We start from the raw sequence: 17,300 nt of genomic DNA, 5'->3' as shown, positions 1-17,300 counted from the left end.
ACAAATGGGATTACATCAATTTGCGAAGCTTCTGCACTGCAAAAGAAACACTCAGCAAAGAGGCAACTGACAGAATGTGAGAAATTATTCACTAACTATGCAATAAAGGATTAATAATCAGAATATATAAAGAGCTCATGAAACTACACAACAACCAAAAAAAAAAAAAATAAACCCAGTTAAGAAATGGGCAAAGGACGTCAAGAGACATTTTTCAAAAGAGGAAATCCACATGGCCAACAGACACAAGAAAAAAATGCTCAGTATCACTAGCTGTCAAGGAAATGCATATCAAAACCACAATGAGGTTTTTCCTCACCCTTGTTAGAATGGCTTAGATACAGAAATCAACAAACAAATGCTGGCAAGGATGTGGGGAAAAAGGTACCCTAATCCACTGTTATTGGGAATACATACTGGTACAGCCACTGTGGAAAACAGTATGGAGATTCCTCAGAAATCTGAATACAGACCTACCATGTGACCCAGCCATTCCACTCCTGGGAATTTTCCCAAGGGAAATGAAATTAGCATATGAAAGTGTCATCTGCATCCCCATATTACTACAGCTCAATTCACAATGCTAAGATATGGAATCAACCCAAATGTCCATCAACTGAAGGTTGGATAAAGAAATTATGGGATAAGTACATCACTACATAGTGGTAAAATAATGAAATCCTGTTGTTTGCAACAAAATGCAAGCAACCAGAAAACATCATGCTTAGTGAAATAATCCAGTTTTAAAAGGACAAATACCATATATTCTCCCTGATCTGTGGTAACTAGTAGAGCACCTAAGAGGGAATATATAGAAGTGAAATTGACTCGTTGAGATGTGATGATCCATCAGCCCTTGTCTTGACTGTTGAACAGGTTTTTTTTCATACTATCTGTTGAACTCTTTACGTAGTACAGAGTTAATAGTATGTGTATAAAGCTAATTGAAAATAAATCTTAGTACAAAAAATGAGAATAGGAAAGAGGAGAAAGAAGGGTGGGAGGGTGGATAGGTTGGGAAGAATCACTATGTTCCTAAAATTGTATTTATGAAATACATGAAACTTATATACCTTAAGTAAAAGTTTTCTGGGGGAAAATAACAAAATAACAGAAAAATTGTTTCATTACTCACCAGGTATTGGTCATTTGGGCAACTCAGTTCATCTGTGGGGGACTCTGTAAAAATGAGGGTCATGATTAGACAATCTTGAGATCCCTTTTCATCTTAACATTCTGTAACTCAGTATGAAACAGCCACTCAGTTTTCATATTATTACATTTTCAAACTCCTAGTCAGAAGTCCTACAATTTACAATTATCCATTTCCAGTACAATGTATTTCCATACACAATTCCTGTCAGTTCTAGCACAACTTCAAGAAAGTAGTCACGGGAATTCCAAAACACTAGTATTTAAGCAGACTGTAAAAAGTTGGTACAAAAAAGACATTAAAAATTCACTTTGGCACACAAAGAAATGATTTCATTAATCTTTTCCACAAGACACATTTTCCATAAACTTTTGAAATCTTACCATGGATTTCAAATTCTCTTGTACCAAAACAAACTTTTAACTCATTTTTTGCCTTTCCAATGTTTATTTTAATGTATTTTAAACTCAGCCAGGTATAGGAGTTCAATGAGCACAAATGGATTTCCAAACATTTTGTCATATTTACTTCATATGTAAATAAATACACATACATATTTTTTCTCTTAAAGCAGAGATGGATATATGAATATCCCCAAATGTGGGATTCATGATAAAGACCACAAAGTGAGCAAAGAAGGGTGCATCATATAAGGAATATAATTCAGTCAAGACACTTATAAATATCTACATATCAAATAACATAGCACCCTCCCCCCTTTTTTAACTATGCATTTATTAACTTTCAAACAGGTGATAATGAAGTGTTTGACTTTATGGGTCTAGCTTATTTCACTTATAATAATTTTGAATTCCAACTATTTTGTTGCAGATGTCAGAATTCTATTCATTTTTCATGACTGCATAATTTTCCATCATCTATACATACCATTTTTCTTTATGAAGTCATCATTTAAATTAACATCTATGCTGATTCTATATCCTCATTGTTATGAATTGGGCTGTAATAAACACTAGAGAGCAGGTATTTCTTTCATATGTTAACTTCATTTCCTTTGTATATAGTCCCAGGAGTGGGACAGCTGGGCCACATGGCAGATTTTTTGGTGAAATCTCCAAATGGCTTTCCCTCATGGTTGTGCTAACTTGCTTCCCCACCAACAGCATATTAGAGTACCTTTCTTTTCCACATTTGTTGGTTTTTGACTTTTTGATCATAGCCATTGTAACTGGAGTGAAGAGGTACCTCACTATAATTTTGATTTCCATCTTCATGATGGCAAGGGATTCTGAGCATTTTTCCATGTTTCTTGGCAATTTGTAAATTTTCTTTGGAGGAATGTCTATTTATATCCTTTACCATTTTAACTGGATTGTTTGCTTTGTTGAATTTCTTGGTAACATGGACATCAACGCTTTACCAGATACACAGTTCACAAATATTTCCTCTCATTCTGACAGTTCTCTCCTCACTCGATTTTTTGCTGTGTTGAAGCTACTTAGTTCATAATCCCATTCATCTATTTTTGTTCTCATTGCCTCTGTTCTTGGAGTTTAATCCAAAAACATTACCTATGCCTATGTCTTGGAGTGTTTTCCCTGTTTTTCTCTAGCAGTTTCATAGTTTATGGTCTTATATTTCTATCTTTGATCTAGTTTGAGTTGAATTTTTAGATAGAATGCTAGGTAAGGGTTTTGTTTTCAATTCTGCAAATAGAAACTCAATTTTCCCAAATCATTTGAGAAAACTGTCCTTTCCCCCAGGGAATGCTTTTATAACCTTTGTCAAACTTAAGTTGGTTGGATATATGTGGATTCACCTCTAGAGTCTCTGCTCTATTACATGGGTCTACCTTTCCATTTTTATGTCAGATCATGCTGCTTTGGTTACAATAGCCACTGTATAATATCTAGAAATCCGGTATTGTGGTATCTCTAGCTTTGCCTTTATTGTTCAAGATTGCTTTTCAAACTTGGAGTTTTTCCCTTCCATATGAACTTAAGAACTGTTTTGTCTAATTCTGTGAAGGATATCACTGGTGTTTTGATAGTGATTGTATTCAATGTGAATACAATTGAGTAGAATAGACAATTATATAATAATTCTAATCTATGAAATGGGAGATCTATTTTCCTGAGTCTTCAGTTTCTTTCATTAGTGTTTTGTAATTATGATTATAGAGGTACTTGACATATTCAGTTAAATCGACTCCACATCATTTAGTTTTTTTGGTAGCTACTGTGAATGGGACTTCTCTTACAAGTTCTTCCTCAGCAAGATCTTTGTCTGTGTATAAAATGCTGATTTTCTATCCTGCAACTTTAGCATGAAGTATAAAACATACAGCACTTTTTAAAGGTTTTTTTTGACTGCTGGAATGGCAAAAGTTAAAAATCAGAGCAAGTACCTAATGAAAGTGAGGGATGGTGAAAGTGAACGGACAAGCTAGCTTATAGGTATTACAAGTCTACACCTGTATGGTCTATAGGGAGAATATTGTTCATCATATATCCAAAGCCTCAAGAGTTTAACCATGCCATTCCACTTTTAGGAGCATGCCCTGAGGAGGTAATTAAAGGCAAGGAAAGTGATATGTATCCCAGTATTATAAAAGTGAAAAACCAGCAACAACATAAAGGTATATAAATAATAGCTAGGGTTTACTGAGCTGAGACACAAAAATGTAATTGAACACTAGGCAGCCTTTAAAATTACATTAAAACAAAGGTGAATGACCATGGGAAATGCAGATTCTAAAAACCAACAAGGGCTGTAAAATAATATGCTGTAGAACTTTATTTTTGGTACAGATTCATAGGCACAAATATATAAGCATTTTTCAAAAAGTGATTGGAAGGATACTGACCAAACTATTAACACTGGTTAACTTTTGGTTTTAGAATTAAGGGCAAATATTTTTGTTAAGTTTAAAGATTTTTGCATTGACTATGTATATTAAGATTTATTATATAAATTGTAGTAAGTATGAAAATAGTTAAACGTCTAGATTATACCCTCCCTTATAATCATACCTATATGGAAAAAATCATTTCAGTAATTTAAAAGTATATCCTTTTATTGGAACATAATAATTGATGTGTTACATAATCAATTGGTAGTGTGCTTGTACAGAAGGAAATTAAAATTATAATGACCACTAAAGAAAATAAGACAGGAAGACCATCTAGCCCTCATGCTCAAACCTCCCCCCCTTCTCTTTATTTTAACTACAAGCTGTAGTGCTTGAACTTAGCTGCTTTCCCTTAGTTTTGGTGTGCCCACCAAAACAAAATTAGAATAGAGATTGTATCTTTACGGTTCATGTAGCACAGATCTATTTCAACATTTGTTCAATGGGAATAGATTAGAGAACAAAACTACTTAAATCTTGTAAACACCTTAAAAAAATCCAAAGGCTTTAGATTTATTCATTACAAATTCCAGGAACTGACCAAAGTTAGCAAAATGTTCCCTGAACTTAACCATTTGGAGCTTATGTAATCCAACCACAAAAGCAAAATTCTCTGTAACAACATCCAGTGTGTTTATGGGAAGTAATATCAATCCTGATGATTTAGGAAACGTCTTTACCTGTACTGCCGTAGTTTAATTTTATGCCTTTAAAAGATTACAACTGATAAATCAGCTATAATCAAAACTTTGAACTCCAAATATAATTAAACAAATGGCAACCCAGTGTCATTTAGGCAAAAGTTAATGTACCAAAAGTTTATGCTCTAAAGTCAATTTTTATGACCCGAGCAAAGTGAAAGTGCCTGGTTAAATATTGGTTTGGGCAGTGTTGAGAGGAGAATGGCATAATTCAAGAAAAAGAATCAAATGTAATGTTAATTGTTCAGAAGTCTATCTTCATAACACTTATAAAGATAGGTTTCCAAGCCAATTAGTGCATGTGATGTTTTCAAACAACTCCATGGATTATGTAAATCATTCTTATCTAATAATTCAATTTATTTAAGAGCTCTTGCAGGGAACGGTTGAATCTAGCTCTGAATACACATTCCATAGTAAAAAAAAAATGTTTCTTAAATAATTGACAATTGAGCATTTGCCATCATGTATGTTAGTTTTCCTCTAGTAAGCAAATGAATGAAGGTTCATCATTTCCTTAAAAAAGAAGAGTAAAGAAATCTAATTCAAAGGTCAAGAAACAGGAACCAAGTCCTCCTCAGTTTTCCTTTGAAGCTGCTTTCATCCCATAGGGTCCACAAATGAGTAAGCCTTTCCAGTGCCAAGTTTTCAAAGCAACAATCAAAGAGGAAAGTTACTCAGCTGGCAAAATGTCAGTGAGGCAAGCCAATCTACTTAATGGAGACTATTTTTGAGCCTATTTTTGTTTAGGATTTTCCTAAGCCATAAGAGATTTAAGATTTAGCCTTTAAGCATTTTTTTTTTATTTTAAGTGAGGGGTATAAACAGCTAGAATACCAAAACTCTACTTCTATTCTCAAATATAGTTGGACAAACACTTGGACATAACCAAGAGATCCTTAATGAAGACACATCTTGTATCAACTCATAGTGGCTACACAGAAAACTTAATGAAGGAGATTCCTCAAATTATTTCTCCTACTGGTCTGTATGTGACAACAAGAGCTGGGCTGTATGTTCAAAGCAACAAGCACCAATGTTCCCAACAAAAAACACATGTAATGCTGCTTTCAAGAAAGGGCAGGATGATTCAGACTCCACCCACTTGCTTCAAGGTACCCAGCCTTGGGGCACAGGCAGACACACTGGAGAGTAGCACCATGAAATACAACTTCAGGAAGACCCAAATACTGAAGGGTCATGGACTAACAGAATGGTTTTCTTTAATATTTGCCACCAGTGTTGCATTCACTTCCTTATCTGGATTTTAGTGGTTTATTGGTAATTAATTTTTCTCTAATGATTCCAAGGGGCAAAGAAAGCATTCACCAAGACAGTATTTTAAGAGAAGAAATAAAAATAAAAGCTAGAAGGATATCACATATTTTCACCTCAAAGAAATGTTTGCAACTACAAACAGGCTTAACCTGATTTGAAAATTATGCCATGCATACAGTACTGCAGCATCACACATTGTACCAAAAACACCTACACTTTATGTCCAAAAAAGCCCAAAAAGACTTTTAAAAAGTTCAATACCATTGTATTCTGTGAAATTGTGTCCTCCAAACTACTTATTGTGAAACTCTCCACTTAAAGCCCAAAATCTTTATTACAAGTATGTACAAATTGTGCAATATACCCAGAATCATAGAACTATACAAATTCAATATATATTGGTTATATACTGAAGGTTTCCTTACAATGGAGCATCTTAACAGGCTCATTTTTTTTAAGCTTTCAAAGGCAAAGTCACGGAAGAGAGGATGGATATAAACTGACATCTTCCCATCAGTTGATTCTCTCCCCAAATAGCCACAAAGTTAATGTTGGGCCAGGCCTACGCCAGAAGCTCCAGATGGGTTCCCAGGCACATCAGCAGGGAGCTGGGGCAGAAGCAGAGCAATGAGAACTTGAACTGGCGCTCATATGGGATGCGCAGCAGCTCCAGCTTGCTGCGCCAGAACGTCGGCCACAGGTGCCAACTTTGAAACCCGTGTCAAGTATCTGGTGAGTTCAAGCACTCTTCTCCTTTTACAGAATAATTACCCCCTTATCCGTCTCTTCCAGTGATGCCAGAAATCTCACAGCATCAGTTTTATATATCTTGTTTTTCCCTAAAAGTACATCTATAATAAAACTTGATTTATAAATTAGGCACAAGAAATCGGCACAGATGCATGACAGATCTTAGGAACCTTTCCACATAATTTTCTTCATTTCAAGAACTCTCACATTTCTACTTCAAAGGTAGCACCTTGCAGCTTCTCTTTGGCTCATTAGAATTTCCGTCGTCAGTATTTTTGGCTTTGGGACCATCTTTAAGGATTTTCTGAACGGAATAGTAACTATTCCAAGACAGTCGACAGAGTGGGATCATAAGACACTAGCAGACAGGTGATGTATACAGAGGGGGCACAGCAGAAAGAGGATTCATGTACTAGGCAGGCCTTGGTGGGCGATTTTGTCATGTGACTCAGAGTGGGATGTGAAGCAAAACTTATTGCTTATGCAATGTTCCTGTGGTTGTTTGCATGGGCTGACTATGTCTGCCTTCTGTATTCTGCAAAGTTCGCTATGATGTCCAGCCTGTGTTTCATATTTATGCATACATTAGGTAGTTTTAGAAAGTACATATTGGTGGGAAGTGGGATACACAGCAGACTCATAGAATGGCAGGTGTCCTAAACAGCACTCTGGCCTCAGAATCAGCCCTTAAGGCATTCGGATCTGGCTGAAGAGCCCATGAGAGTATTTTAGGCATGGAAAGCCAAGACACTCTGGCAAAAAAAAGAACAACAACAAAAAACACAACAACCAAAAACACCTAAATGAAAGATCTCTGTGAGATCCCAGTGGAAAGAACAGGCCATCAAAGGAGGTGGTACCTTTCTCTGAAGGGAGGAGAGAACTTCCACTTTGACTATGACCCTGTGGAATAAGATCGAAGTTGGCAAATTCAAAAGGCTTCCATAGCCTTGGAAACTCATGACAAGAGCCTAGGGTGATTACTGACGCTATAAATAAGAGTGTCAATTTGTTAAGTCAACAACAGGAGTCACTGTGCATTTACTCCTCATGTAGGATCTCTGTCCTTAATGTGTTGTACAATGTGAATTAACAGTGTAACTAGTTATCAAATGGTACATTATACTGTGTTTGTGTGGGTGCAAACTGATGAAATCTTTAATATATACTAAATTGATCTTCTGTATATAAAGATAGTTGAAAATGAATCTTGATGTGAATGGAGTGGGAGAGGGAGTGGGAGATGGGAGGGTGCGGGTTGGAGGGAAGTTATGGGGGGGAAGCCACTGTAACCCATAAGCTGTACTTTGGAAATTTATATTTATTAAATAAAAGTGAAAAAAAAAAGTTCACGCTGGAAACTCACAGACTACTGGGAAAATTGTGTTCACAAATTTCCCTTTGAGCCAGTAGTCTTCAAGATTGAATTGCCTTGCCTTTTGATGTGAATCTCTCCAGCTTCCAAAGCTTTCTTCTCTTCCCTGCTGCCACACACCACCTGGTGCTTTCTCTCGCTGATTTTATCTGCCTGACTTCTGACAGTGATAGGCCCTCTCCTGGTTGGTTTCCCTAACTTACTGTGTGCCAGATGGAACCGGTGTTACTCTCCATGCAACTTGGTTTGCTGATCTTCCTGTATTCACCTCCTTCCCTTTGCAGTTGCCCTCCTCTCCAAGTCTTCCTAGTCATTTTACCTTCACAAGCTCTGCTTCTGGTGTAACCTGCTTCAAACGTGGAAAAAGTTCATGGGGGACTAACTCTTCCAGAGACCCTGGAATGTTTCCATCGAACAAAGCAACTCCACTGGGACTCATGTGAGTCACACCATATGTAGCATCTTCGTACACAGACACCCCTCAACATGCAATGGGGTTACTTCCAATATACCCACCAACAGTTGAACATATCTAATGCCAAGCCTACACTCCATGCACATACTGTGGTTTATATGTTACTTCTACGTTTCAGGTTGAATTGTCACCGACTCTGACAGCATGGTGAGGTGAGACCCTTCAGAGGTCACTGGGTTAAAAGGGTTCCATCCTCACAAATGGGTAATGAGGTCTCTGTGGAGGCAGGAGACCCTGGGGATGCTCTTTCTCATGGGTTCTCTTGCCCTTCCAACATGGTATGACATAGCATGACATAGTATGACATAGCCTGCAGGCCCTCACCTGATGCTGGCACCAGGCTCTGGGATGACCCAGCTTCCACAACTTTAAGAACTTTTTACCTTGTCTTATACAGCAGCAAATGGACAAGAACATCTAACCTACCCAGTATGGCTTAGCCTACCATCAACGTACTTACAACACTGACCTGAGCGTTTAGTTGGCCAAAAACACATGAGAGAAACCATTTTATAACACAGTGTTGAGTATCTCAGGCAGTTTATAGACTACCCATATCCAGAAAATTCTGGCAACCTAGAGCATTAGAGTGTATTGGTTACTGAATGTAGCTTGGCACACATGCCCAGTATTCAGTGTCATGCCTCATGCTGCCAGCCCCAGAAAACTCAAAGCATGGTTTATAGCAACTGTATACTGCTTTTGCACCATTATAAAGTTGAAAAATCGTATGTTTGAACAGTCTTAAGTCGAAGACTGTCTGTATATTGTGCTTGGAGTTTTTAAAGGCCCTCGGTCCATCAATCAGTTACACAACATTGTTGATAGCAGAGCCATTCATCAAATGTGTGCACGGCACTCCATGGTAGGTACTTCAGGACAATGCCAAATTAGCAGTAATATGCAAAAATGTCTGTTGTTATAGACGAACTGAGATACCTCACCAGGTTAGCTTTTTAAAAACACCCCTAAACAAAAGGATTAATTTTCAAATGGAAATCCCAAACCTCAACATGTTTCTGTATTTTAAGTTTTGAATAATATTTCCGAAACTTTGGCTTTTGATTTGTTACCCTTGAGAATTGCTTTCCGGCAAAAGCAAAATGAATAAATGCTAATGACAGAGAAGGCCTTGGATCAGAGACTGGTGTTACAATTTTCTAATACATGATGTATTTAAAGACTGATGAGACAGTACATTATATCTGCATGGTAATTTAGTTCAGAAGTTCACAATTATTTTATTTTCAATATTAATTGCTTTTGTCTCTCAATAAATGACTCTGTAGGAAGTGGAATTCAATTTCATTCATTTTCAATAATCGAGATTGCTTTGAACTAGCTCAATAACTCTCCGCTCCTCTTGGCCTTCGATATATTGCTGGTGGGAGCACATAAATAATCCGGGTTTTCTTTTCAGATGCTTAAGCAGGGCAGACTGGCCTCTGGCAAAATAGCTAAGTAGACACAGTTCACACGCCGCATTTCCAGCCTTTTTGCTTCGTCTTCAGAATCCATAGTCCCTCTTCTTCTCATGTCTCCTGCCTGCCTTACTCCAAAAGGTAAGTATTTAAAAAAAAAATTGCACAATCTTGAAATTCCCAGCCTCCCTGCCTTCACCCATTGCATGCTTTCTGTTTAAAGTGGCTTTCTGGGGTATTTAGCCTGTTCATTAAGATACTCAAGTTCCGTGTAAGAGGGCCTACGTTAGAGCTTGGCTCTGGCTCCTGACTCCAGCTTTTGCGAATGCAGACCCTGGGAAGCAGGTAACTGGTTTCCTGCCATCCCTGTTAGGAGACCTGGATCAAATCCCTGGCTCCAGAATTCCGCAAACCTCAGTTCCAGCTGTTGTGAACACATGCTGGGAGTGAGCCAGTGAAGCAAGCTCTTCTCTTTCCTTTTCTCTGCCTCTCAAGAACTTGATCAGAAAATAGAGTAGCTTCCTGCCTAAACATAAATACACAAGGCGGTATCATGATTTCTGAGAAAGACTGCCATCTCCACTAAGCTTCTGCAGACCTGCCGAAGTACGGGGTACCCAGGCCCCCAGGCCCACCCGCACCTCTCCTGCACTGAAATGCATTCACCGTCCTCTCTTCCCTTGTAGGTTTTGAGCTACAAGCCATTTATCCATATCTGTCAAGCAGTCCTTCACTATGCATGTTCCTCATTAACATAACACATCTGAATAGAGAAACCCATGAATGAAATAACGCTGAGTGTGTGCTCAAGAGAGGCTTATCTGAGTATACGCTCTAGGCCCACCAGTCTTAGTAACTGACCTCAGAGCCTTTGTTCATGCAGATGTTTGCCTCATCAAGTTATACTGGATCTGTGTCCACCTGGGTCCCCACTCATCTCCCACTGGACAGAACTCCTTTAAGGGAAGAACCACGTGACCTGCACTAGGCCCAGTGGAAAAGGTTGAGCCATTTCTGCAGAGTGAAAAGCAGCATGGCACCCCTCCCTACTTCTATCACTTTCTCCTTTCCAAAGGCCACATTTCAGACAATGACACACCTTTAGAGAACTCAAAGAAAGAGGAGGAGGAGGATAAAATTTACTGGGGGGGGAGGGGGATGGGGGGTAGAGAAATAGGCTAAGAATTTTAAAACTGTATACGTGAAATATGAAATTTCTCCCTTTTTAAAATTTAAAACAAAAAGAAACCTATTACAGGCAGGGTCTCTTCAGGATCTGTTATGGGATCACTTCGAAGTCCGGGCAGGAGGGAGACAGGGACCACACCTGCTAACCCTCACCTTGCTCCAGAGTCCCCTACCTTACTTAGGCGCTCTACAATGGTTTTACATTCTCCCAACATTTAAAGCAATTTTATATCCAAACCCACTAACCTATCAGCCCCCCTTCAGCACATGGGGCATATGGGATAGATTTATTGGCAGAAGAGTTCTTTGTGTCTGTAAGTCAAGTTGAATAGCGTTGTAACTGTTTACAATTTCCTGGAGCAGAGGATGCCTGACTTCCTCACTCAGCTCCCAGCTGGAATGCCAGGACAGGGCTTTGCAGGGTCTTACGGACACTGCCCAGGAGTCAATTATTTTCAGTTAAGAAAACATTTCATGCGGCCTTGCTCAGCATGGGTTAAACACAAGGCAAAGACAAGCAAGACTTGGTCTCTACCTTCAGAAAGCTTACTCTCTTGGGAGGGACAAAGACAGGAAAGCAAAATACTCATGTTTGATACAGCTGAGGGTGCGAAGTTGTACTCCCTTTCCTTGAGATGCCCTCTACATTTGTATAAAGGGAATGAGTCTAATTTCCTAGCTTATCACACATTCTAACAGTTTATAAGAGTGTGTAATGTTACTGATCTCTTTCCTGTAACCAGCCAGTTGTCCAGGAACCAGGTCATACAGATTGTTTTATGTGATGTGGCCAGGGAGCAATGATACACAGATGCAGACAGAGGGAATGTATATTTGGAGGAGTGGTAGATGGAAAGAGAACAGTCTTTCACCAAATTATCTGTGGTTTGATCACCAAATGGAAAGGCATATTCTCATATGTTCCAGGTTTATATGAAGTACTTCAAAAAAGTTCATGGAAAAAATAGAATTAAATAGCTTGCTGCAAACAACCTAAACCCATGGCATGGGTTTTCCATCACATTTCCCACCCATCTATTACCTAGACTGTATCCTACTCCCCCAGCCTATTGTGGTTCCTGTTACCTTTTCTTATGAGACACACAGTCCAACTCTAATGCCTTTCCATGTTCTACCTCAAAATCACATTTTCCTGTACTACTCCAGGCCCCTATGGTCCTTCTGTAAGATCCTGACATAATAAATTAAGATCACAGCTGCATGCCCCAAATATTACATGAGACTTACACAGATGAAAAATTACTCATTACTACTAGGGTTGGCCAGGGATACAGAAGGATGTTGGATAAGCCCGAAATACAGTCAGAAGTAACACAGTCTAGTGACCACAGCTCACCATAACGTATTACATACTGGAGAAAGAAACAACTGGAAGAGTGGAGCTGGCAGAGTCCAAACACAAAGAGGAGAAAATGGAAAGCCTAGATACCTGGTTTCGCCAGTGTATGTATGTTCAAACATTGCACTTGGTTCCATAAAGCTGTACAAGTATCACACATTCAAAAACTTAAAACAATTTTAATACAATGCAAGCCCTATGTTTTTGAAATTGCTTAGAAATTCTATTTATCTGAAATTCAAGTTTACTTAGCTGTCCATTTCTGCTTACTCCATCTGGCAACCATACTTTATCTCAAAACTGAGTTCTGATGTACCCCTACTAGAATCTGGAAGGCAGTTTAACATTATGGTCAAGAGTGAAGGTTCTGGAATCAGACATCCATTAGCTCACATGTTCTCTGCCACACACTATGGCAATACAAACACTCTTGTATTCCTCCCAGGATGTCTGGTGCAGTCGGATGGCCTCTTTGCAGCTCAAGTCAGGAGTAGTCATTTAGCCCCGCCCCTTTCTCCTCCCTTAACCATCAAGGCGGCACATGCTCAGATGGGCCTCTGTTACTCCATTCTTTGAGCACCTACAATAAATGGGGTTCCTTACACTGGACATATGGTGCGTGTGACAAAATCTATTTGGTGGGGGAGGAGCTACATTTCTGAGACTTGCAGGACAGCCTAGCTTTCAGGTTAAAGTATTGCGGTTTTAGTTCCCAAGACATACACGCAAATCCTCAGTTTCCACTTACTCCCTTCGGGATGTTGGGCTCCTTGCATTACAGGTCCAGCATCAGTATGAAGGTAGGGATGGCAATCTCCTCTCAACCCGAGTCACCTTAGTGAGCACTTGCTTAGTACCTGCTTTGTGTGTAACTTGCTAAATTCTGTGCGCAAACAATATTTGAAGCTACTTCAGAAAGTTTGTGGACAATGGAATTAGTGACTAAGTGTATGTTGATGTCCACAATTTGTAATCCATGCAGACGTTTTCAGAAGTCATTTTTTTGCATGAACCTTGAGATTCTTTGTACAATCACCTCAAACAGCGAAACAAAAGCACAGTAAGAGCTGCAGCACTTTTATTGGACTTCGGCAGGTCAGACTGTTTTCAGCACTCTGCGAATGTTAACTCACCGCATCCCGACAACCACCCTTTGAGGCGCGAGGTATCACCGTCTTCATTCTAGACGTGTCACGGGGACAGGGGATTTGGTTGCTTACCTCAATTCAGAGTTTCCAATATAGCGGCTTAGTAATGGTGTCAGGGCAACTAAAGACCAGTGGCAATGAGAAAAGGATTCGTGGAAACAGGCACATTGCTCCCCTCTAAGTTTCTTCTTAGTATTTGCAAGAGAGCCAGATATGTTTACACAGTTCTAAGTGCCCTGATTCATCTCTCAAATGCCTGTCGTAACCAGGGCTGGGTCAGGCCAAAGCTTGGGGCCAGGAACTCTGCTTGGGTCTCCCATGTGGGTGGCTGGAGCCCAGTACGTGGACCACCGCCTGCTGCTTCCAGGAAGGCACATTAACAGGAAGCTGGCCCCAGGAGTGGAGGCAAGATTTCAATTCAGGGACTCGGTTATGGGATGCGGCCATCTTAACCAGTGTCCCCACCACTAGTTCCGACACACACCTCCACCTTTTCTTTCCTCAAGGGGATGTGTCAGTTGAACAATGTATAGTGATGTAACTCCAGGCCAATGTTACTTATTTTTGCACAAATCCTCTTTGAGCTTATGTTTTTCAGTCTATATAGACATTTCTAATATTACACATTGCCCTGTGGTTAGTCCATTATTCAAATCCATAATAAAAATATTTTTGTTATTGTTTATATTAACTTCTACAGTTCTGTCATTTGAGTCACTTCATCTATCCTGCAAAATTTGAATCCGACTTCTGAATCCTCTGGCTCCCCTGTCCCAATTGTCTATAATGTTTTTGTCCCTGCTGTCACTCTTCCAGTTCTTCTATACCCATTCCAATATGAGGCTTTCAATTCCTCACTCCTACTTTTATTCTGTTAATCACAGTATTTCATCTTCTCACTCTACTTCTGCTCCTTACTGTGAAGTATTTTACCTACAGCTGCTTGATTTTTCTTCCCAAGTATAGCCTTGCCCTAGTATCCTACTCTGAAGTCTGCAGTGGTTCTGGGTGTGCCTGAACACGCAAATTCTTTAAGCTGGAGTCAGTTTTGGTGATGGGTCTCTACACCTCATTCCTACAAAAAGAATTTCACTTTCCACTCATCTTACAAATAAGCAGAGTTGACAAAAATATCCATGTTTTCCAAGCTTGTTCAGTCTGGCTTCAAGATCACCGTGTTGATCCATGTTATAGTAGACACTTGGCTTGATTTCCCATGAAGTCATCTGTTATGGGACGCCCCCCTTCTTTTTCCACCGACTCCAACCCTTCTGATCTAGAGGACTGTGGTTGTCTGCATCCTTTCTCTATCACACAGGTAGAATTTTAGGAAGCCTAACTTCCCTGGCTCCATACTACATCCTCCATATTTCCCCGGCTGGTAGTTTTGCCAACAGTTTAATATGTCTCTCATTCCTACACATTAAGATGTTTAGTACCCATATGGGAAGGAATATGGCTGATGCTCCCAGAGTCCTGAAAACAGCCCTTTACTATTTTTGTGTCACCATATCTCATGAACCCTTTAAATAGTCCTCTAACAACCTCAAAGTTCTTACCCAAGTTCACTATTGGCTGTCTCCCTTCTACAATCATACCTCATCATGCATTTTCGTGATACAGAATCCATTTCTCACTATTTTTGTGCCTGGAAAATGCACTAGTTCCTTCAGAACCTGTGTAAGATGTTAACTCCTCTAAACATAAGAATAGCACCTGATTTGCATAAATTCTTAAGCTCACTTATGTTATGTATTTTCCCAACCCCCTCTCTTTCCGTATTTATGACTACTTGCCTTGTATCACTGTGTTTATGCATTCATCTCATCTTCTCTGGACTCTAACTTCCTTCAGGTATCTACTTGCTCATAGCTAACTATTCCAATCTATTATTATGAGGGTCCCTTAACAGATTCATGGGAAAGTGGAAATTAAAAGATGCATTTTTGTATAAAAGGTTAGAGATCCAGGTGTAGTTTTTTCATAGTATGCATTTTCCACCAATTTTTTCAAGACTTATCTAGCAATGTTGACTTTACAGTCTTATTTTTATACAGCAAAGCAGAAAAACAAAAACCTAAATCTATTACTAAAGCAGCTCCATTTATTAATTCAGAGGCTTACTAGTTGATTTTTCTAATTTTTAAAATCTTTCTCTTGCTCTTTCAAACTTTTATGTACCAAGGATTCAAAGAGGTTGATCTGTAGTTTAAACATGAAGCATCTTTAGACAGTTCTTTGAAAATATCTGCAAGCTTCCTTTTTTTTCCTTTCCTGAGAACTCTCAGGTCAAGACCTATCTCACTGCTGGAAACACTCCCTTTCTCTTAAGTTTACAAATAGGCTGTTCACAAGGACAATTACACCTTTCCCGTCCTCCTCCAGCCACGTGCTTTATCTGTTTCTTAATATCCCTGACAAGTGGTTTAAACTTTGCTTTATCTCAACACCTGCTTCTCCTCTCAATGGTCAGACATTTTCACTGGTAATTCTACTTCCCTTTCTGTTGGCTCATAGAGAAAAGCCAATCAGACTTTTGTTCAACATAGCATATCTAAAGTACAGTCTTCTCTAACTGCTCTCCAAAGGCATAAATCCAACAGGTTAAGGATAATGGGAGAGGAGACCACAGCAAGTGAAAGATACAACAAAATATTGGCTGCTGCAAAGGACAGGGGAAGCTGCAGACCAGAGAGAATTAAAACATTAACTTGAGTTGAAGAAGACTGGATGGACTCCAAGAACCAAGGCAGTTTTTACAATCAAAAGAAATGTATTCATAGTATATCATGACCTCATTGTGTAAGTGGCATCTTCGTACACATAAATGTTAAATACTGATTAACTGCAAATTGTGGTATAGCTACTAAAAAGGGGATGAGGAAGTACACACACAATGTGAAATGTGAAATCTTTTTCTCTATAGAATACTATACAGCAGTCAAAAACAATGAAATCCAGTCATTTGCAACAAAACGGAGGAATCTGGAAAACATCATGCTGAGTGAATTAAGCCAGTCCCAAAGGGACAAATATCATATGTTCTCCCTGATCGGTGACAACCGAGCACCAAAAAGGAAACCTGTTGAAGTGAAATGGACACTATGAGAAATAGTGACTTGATCAGCCCTTGTCATCACTGTTGATGTACAATTTAATACTTTATCCCTTTTAGTATTTTTTTTTGTTCTACTTAATACTATTGGTTGAACTCTGGAATTAACACACAATTATTCTTAGGTGTTGAAATTTAACTGAAAAGTGGTCCCTGTTAAATATAAGAGTGGGAATAAGAGAGGGAGGAGATGTACAATTTGGGACATGCTCAATTGGACTTGCCCCAAAGGGTGGAGTTAGAAATGTGCCAGGGGATTCCAATACAATCCCATCAAGGTGGCATGTACCAATGCCATATCACTAGCCCAAGTGATCAATTTCTGTTCACAATTGATCACACTGATAGGTCTAAGAGTCAACGGGATCACACAAATAGACTAGTGTCTGCTATTACTAACTGATAGAATCAAAAAGGGAGAGAAAGATCCATCATGGGAAGTGGGATGCACAGCAGACTCATAG

General features: G+C 39.1%; 1 protein-coding gene across 12 annotated transcripts in view; it reads right to left on the bottom strand.

Moving 5' to 3' along the window:
- Positions 1–17,300, bottom strand: part of RARB (retinoic acid receptor beta) — a 794,145-nt gene that overhangs the window by 556,382 nt on the left and 220,463 nt on the right. For all 12 annotated transcript variants that reach the window (XR_016233331.1, XR_016233336.1, XR_016233332.1 and 9 more), the window contains exon 3: positions 1,136–1,179. The gene's annotated coding sequence lies outside the window, so the exon portion shown is untranslated. The remainder of the gene's footprint in view (positions 1–1,135; positions 1,180–17,300) is intronic.

The sequence above is a fragment of the Oryctolagus cuniculus genome, chromosome 4, assembly GCF_051225735.1.
Source record: "Oryctolagus cuniculus isolate XC-2025 breed Fujian yellow rabbit chromosome 4, ASM5122573v1, whole genome shotgun sequence".
In the NCBI taxonomy this organism is placed as follows: Eukaryota; Metazoa; Chordata; class Mammalia; order Lagomorpha; family Leporidae; genus Oryctolagus; species Oryctolagus cuniculus.
This window is presented reverse-complemented; position numbering and strand designations above follow the sequence as displayed.